The sequence below is a fragment of the Echinops telfairi genome, unplaced genomic scaffold, assembly GCF_000313985.2.
Source record: "Echinops telfairi isolate 266 unplaced genomic scaffold, ASM31398v2 ScPeMD7_7466;HRSCAF=8504, whole genome shotgun sequence".
NCBI lineage: Eukaryota > Metazoa > Chordata > Mammalia > Afrosoricida > Tenrecidae > Echinops > Echinops telfairi.
The window spans coordinates 2,902,466-2,908,119 of NW_022111366.1; the positions used below are offsets into that span (position 1 = coordinate 2,902,466).

A 5,654-nucleotide genomic window follows, 5' to 3' on the forward strand; every position below is an offset into this window, starting at 1 on the left:
GCCCAGCCAACCCTCCTGCCTTGTGGCTTTTCACCTGTGTCTTTGTTTTGGTTTACCCCTGCCTCAGGACAGGCTGCTCTCCGGAATGGAATGCCAGCAAGGTCGAGGATGAAATCCCACTCAGCCTTCCTCCTGGAATTTGCTGAAGAGTAGACTGACTATATAAGTGTTCTTGATACACATGAATGAATAAGAAAAATCCCTTCCTATCTGTTTTCTCTTCATTCTGTAGGTTTCCAGACGAGTGGTGTCTACACGAAGCTCTGGAAAGATGGGGAATAAGAGATGGAAAGCGGGAGAGAGATGAGCGGGTCTGGAGTTCCCCCGTGTGAAAGGGCAGCCACTGAGCCTGCAGTAATCAGTTCTCCCAGCCTCAGCGCCCTCCTCTGTAAGACCAGGATAAGGCCACCCCTACTTCACAGGACGGTTGTAAGAAACAAACATGTTAACGCAGGTTTCAATAAACAAGACAACTGTGGGTGAAGGGAGACAACGGGTGGTGTAAGATATGAAATACCAGGTCTGCAAGGAAAAATTGGGGTCCTGGTAGTTGGGGGGAGGAAGCGTTTAAGAACTAGAGGAAGGTTGTTTTGCTGATTAAAAAAAAAAAAAAAGAGCTGAAGTAGAAAGAAAATGCTTTGAAAAGGATGATGGCAACGAATGTACAAATATGCTTGACACAATGGATGTATGTATTGATTGTGATAAGAGCCGTGAGAGCCCCCAATAAAATGATTTATTTTTTAAAAAAAGATATGAAGTACCAATAATAATATATAATTGATCAAGGATTCATGAAAGTGGGAGAATGGGGGGGAGGGAGGGGAAGAGTGGATACCAAGGGCTCAAGTAGAAAGAAAATGTTTTCAAAATGATGATTGCAACATATGTACCAGTGTGCTTAGTACAATTGAATGATGGGTTCTTATAAGATCTGTAAGAGCCCCCAATAAAATGAGGTTTTATTAAAACGACAGCTGGCATTGGCCTGGTTCCGTTGGTGCTGACTGATGTGGTAAGAACATGATTCGGAGCGGATGTTCGGAGGTTTTGCCGGAGAAGGAAGAGTACGGGCCAGCCTTGTGGAAGTGGAGAGGAGAGAAAGAACTATAAAGAGCCCGCAGAAGGAGACAGAGCTGAGGAGGCTGAAGAAGGCTTAGGAAACCCTGGCTGAGGATAATCCCGCTCTTAAACAGTGTGTCAGAGACTTCACGCACCTTACTCTCTTTTGTTTCCGTCTTGTGATTCTGTTAGGATGAATGATAAGTGGACGAGCCTTTGCTGCTGCCCTTTAGAAATGATAAATTAAACCACCTCCCTTTGAAGTACAGCGCTCACTAACAATACCTGCGGCTGAAATATGGACAAGCCCACCCAAACAAAGAGGACAATATGAGAACCAGGTGGGCTACCTCAAAGCTACCCTCAAGTTGCTGACTGCACCAGAAGATGCCCGCCATGGCGATCAGCAGTCTTCTCATTAACTGCGGTCCCCTCCTGAACCTCTTTTCCCTGGCCTAGAAAATCACTCCCGGACCTGTTCCTCAACGAGAAGGGTTTTGCTGGGTAAGATCCTCTTTACCTCCTTGAATGCTAGTACTCAGTAAGTACTCTTTGCTCTCCCTTCTACTCCATCTCATGAACCGGTGACCCTGGACAGGCTGCCCGAATTATCCACGTTTCAAGGAGGAGGAGACGGAAATGGGTGGGAAGGTTGCTGCCAAAATGTAGTGGGACCAAAGGCAACAATAACAAAACCCCCACAGTTGCCCATGGCCCCATCAGCAAACTCAAACAAGCACACAAATGAATAGTTCCCTAGGGAACAGAGCTGAAGGCAAAACTTACTAAAGCTTCTCCTTGGGAGGCAAGAATGAAGAGGCAATGAGGCACGGTAGGTGGGCAAGCAAATGCAAAGGGTTACAGTAAGAGAAGGTTGACAGGTCCTGGCTTGGGTGAAAGGGAGGATGGAATCCTGTAGGAAGGAGAAGAGAAATCAGGAAGTGGATAGGTGAGATAGGATGTGGGGAGGAGCAGTTGATCAGTGGTTTGAACTATTCAATATACATAGAGTTGGTCTGAAATCAACTGCCCCGCCCATCCCGCCCCAAAACACACATACCTAAATTCACAACCAAATTTCATCAAAAATAAGTACATAAATTAGAAAATAAGGCATGCACAGGTTCAGGGAAAATAAAGTCTTGTGTTACACACTAGCCGCTCTTTCATCTGAAACTGGTGGTACACGGCTCTGTCGAAAGTCATGTCTCAAAAGAGACCATCAAACAGAGACGTGGAGTGGGAGTTTCTCTGATGGCTTCCCTCCCTCCAGTCTCCAACCGGCTGAAATTCTCCCCATGTAAAGCAATTCTCCAGCATTCTGATTACCCAATAATCGGGATAAACTTGGCTTTACTTGTGCTTTACTTACTAATTTGTAGTGAACAATTTTTGCACATTCTTCTCACTACGTCAAAGATTCTGCTGCTAGGTAAAGCTGACATCTGTCTCTCTCCCAACCCAATCCTGCCGCACCTTCCTCCAGAATCCCAGGCTCTAAAAGGAGGGGTATGCGCAGCAAGAAAGGCCAGCACAGGCTACTTGTGATTACTTACTAGTCTATAGTGAATAGTTTCACATGAATTTCACTACATCAAGGAAGTCTCTGGGTTGCCTGACCTGTCCTCTGAGGAAGCCGGGTTTCATACCTTGTGGTGCTGGGGTGCTTCATCCAAATCTGGCATTGGTAGGAGGAGCTAGAGGCTGCCTTTAAGGTACATGAGGATTTCTGGGTCTCTAGGGAATACCAAGAGTTAATGCATTGGGCCATTAACCAAAAGCTCAAGATTAGCTGCTCAAGTTCAGCCACAGGGAAGAAAGGCTGGGAGATCTACTTTTTGAAAGAATCAGTCCCTGGAGCACCATTCTACTCTGACACGCCTGGGGTCACCTTCAGTTGGCATCAACCTCACCCAAATTTGGTTGTACTCCTACGACACAAGCAAAGGAATTCCAGACTTCCAAACCACACTATCATCACTGCTTCAGTACAGCAATGTCTCCCACTTTCTGTAACAGTGTCCATTTGGTGCTGAAAGCACACCTTCAGTTCTGGATGGCTCACCACCTGAGCAGAACCAATTATGGCTCTGGTCCTCACCTCTCCCAGATGCTCCCAACATTCTAGAGTATTCTGATAATCCCACACTCTCAGCTCTTGTTTCCAGTGACCCCACAACCTGGTACCCACACCTATTCAGTTCAGTATTCTGTTGGCTACCATTCCTGTAATTACAGCAGAAATCAAGTCCACACCTCTATGCACAATTGGCAGCACCTCTATGATGTGGTGCCCTTCCCTGGGGCACCACGACACATACTAAAAGCCACCAAAGGAAATGTGGGACCAAACCCCTTTTAGGTTTAACATCTATTTTTATCATCACAACCAAGGACAGAGAGAGATTGTAGGACTTTTCTCCAGTGACAAAGAAAGTTGGTGGTGAATAATCTTGTAACCCCAAAGTCTCCTATTGAAGGTCAACTCTTGTAAACAGCCTTGGTGTCTACATAAGGGGCACATATTACAGTGCACTGCTTGGCGTCACGTCCCCTCTTTTCCTTGTCTGAAAAGCACATTGCTTGACATCATCCAATACTTCCAAGTCATCTTTTCCAGAAAAAGAAAGAAAGAAAAGAAAAACAAGAGGTCTAGCCAACTGTCATTTAGTTTGGACTTTAGTTCTCATACAGCTTCTGTTGCCAACCAGCTATATGACCTTGAGAAAACCATTTAAATTCCTTACTCTTTCAGCTGCTTGTCCCCTTACACTGTGGAGTAGTGTTTATTTTACATCAGACTAAATCAAAGTCTGAATGGGACATTCCATGAATTTTACAGGAGATGGTAGAAACCAACTAGTAACTGAAACACTGAAAACCTTTACTTCTAAATTTCACAAAGGGGTTAAGTGGACTTGAGAGCTGGTGGCTGGCAGAGCACAAAAAGAGTCACATGACCTCCCTAAATGCTGCCCGCCCCCTGCTTTTGTAACCTACCAAGGAACTCCGTTCTTTGACGTGTGCACAGGCCTCCAGAGACCTTGATGCATTTCCCTTTGCTGCCAAGATATTGGCTTCACTTCGTTGAGCTACTTGTTGCTTTGCATACAATGGGTACATGGTTGGACTGGGATGGAGGGCGGATGGAATGCAGAAGAAGTTAGTTAACCTACTCTTTCATTCGACTCTTCCCCCAACTCTTGCTCTCTGTTAACTGACAGCTACTTCAGCTGAGTTGGTGATGGTATCATGCTCTTTGCACGGTGAAGAGGTCTTGTCTCCTGGTGCCTATATTAGCCCACAGGGTGCCAGAAAGGAAGGAACTTGGGAGGTTGCTTCTTCTGTGGACTGGTTCTCAAAATGTGCCTCATGTAATTCAAGGGATGTTAAAGAGATATTTTCAGGAATGACTACAGGGAGCCAGATAACAAAAGATTGAGCTTTGGTTATTGAGCTGTGACATTCACACCCGCCCACAAACTCTTCAACACTGTGTCAAAACTACCTTTATTTTCTTTGTTGTTTGTACTTCCATCTAAGATTTTGTGCAAAGAAAAAGTTGCACTGCTAAAATTAACCAATTTCACACATGTCCCCAAATTGTCTAGTAAATGAAGACCAGGACAGGTCATGGACTAGCCCAGGTATACCCAGCGACTCAGTGACTCTACTAGAACGTCTAGAGCCATCTCCTGACTGGCACACGGGGGCTGCTTCAATCATACATCAACGGAGATGAGCCTTTACCTAAGTGTGCTTCAGTGTGAGGGTAAGGAATGTCAGCTCTATTCTCACTTTGGAATATACCACAGACGTGGAGACTAACAAACAGATCGGTCTTGGACAGACAGAGTGCTCCCCAGAAGTTAGAGTGGCAAGGAATTGTGTCTCCTGCTTCAGACATGGTGTCACGAGGGGCAAAGTTTCTGGAGAAGAGCATCGTGCTTGGCAATGGCATTGCAATGAGGAAGATTCTCCACAGGCTGGGTGACACGGGGCTGCCACAGTGGGCTCGCACACAGGGCAGGGTTAGGCAGCAGTTTGTTCTGTTATTGTTAACGCCTGTGTGAGTTGGAACTGATCGAAAGATACCTAACCTTTCCATTTTGCATCTGGAGTAATATGATTGCAGTAATCCCCCAAAATATATTTTGTAGTATTGCTCTCTCTTGTAACGGAGGTGGTTTTATAAATAGAGCCCAGGAGTCCCAGAGAAGGCAACTGATCTGTTAAAACTACCTGATTTGTTCATCAATGGCCAACCAACATCGGTGATCCTTTCCCTTTCCTCTTCCAAAGCTAAGTTCCGGCCTCTGTGTTTCAGACAGTGACGGGACAGGAGAACAAGAACAGGGAGCGTGTTTAGTGACGAAAACGTCTGCCTGCTGTCTGACTTCCATGACTGGGATGTGCAGAGTAACCCTGAAAGCTGACAGGTCTTTCGGAATTCTGACTCACGTGAAACGATAGCCTTAACCACATCCCTGTGTTGTTTATGTGCTTACTTGTCTCTTCATTATAATGTAAGCATCCTGAAGGCAGGGGCTATGTCTGTTTTGTTTGCTACAGTATTCCAACAACCGATTCAC

General features: G+C 45.5%; 1 long non-coding RNA gene across 1 annotated transcript; it reads left to right on the forward strand.

Moving 5' to 3' along the window:
- Positions 1–999: 999 nt before the first annotated feature.
- Positions 1,000–5,648, forward strand: LOC123520918. The gene is made up of 3 exons (XR_006679432.1): positions 1,000–1,403; positions 1,522–1,566; positions 5,390–5,648. It is a non-coding gene; the product is annotated as an uncharacterized LOC123520918 (long non-coding RNA).
- The last annotated feature ends 6 nt before the right edge of the window (positions 5,649–5,654 follow it).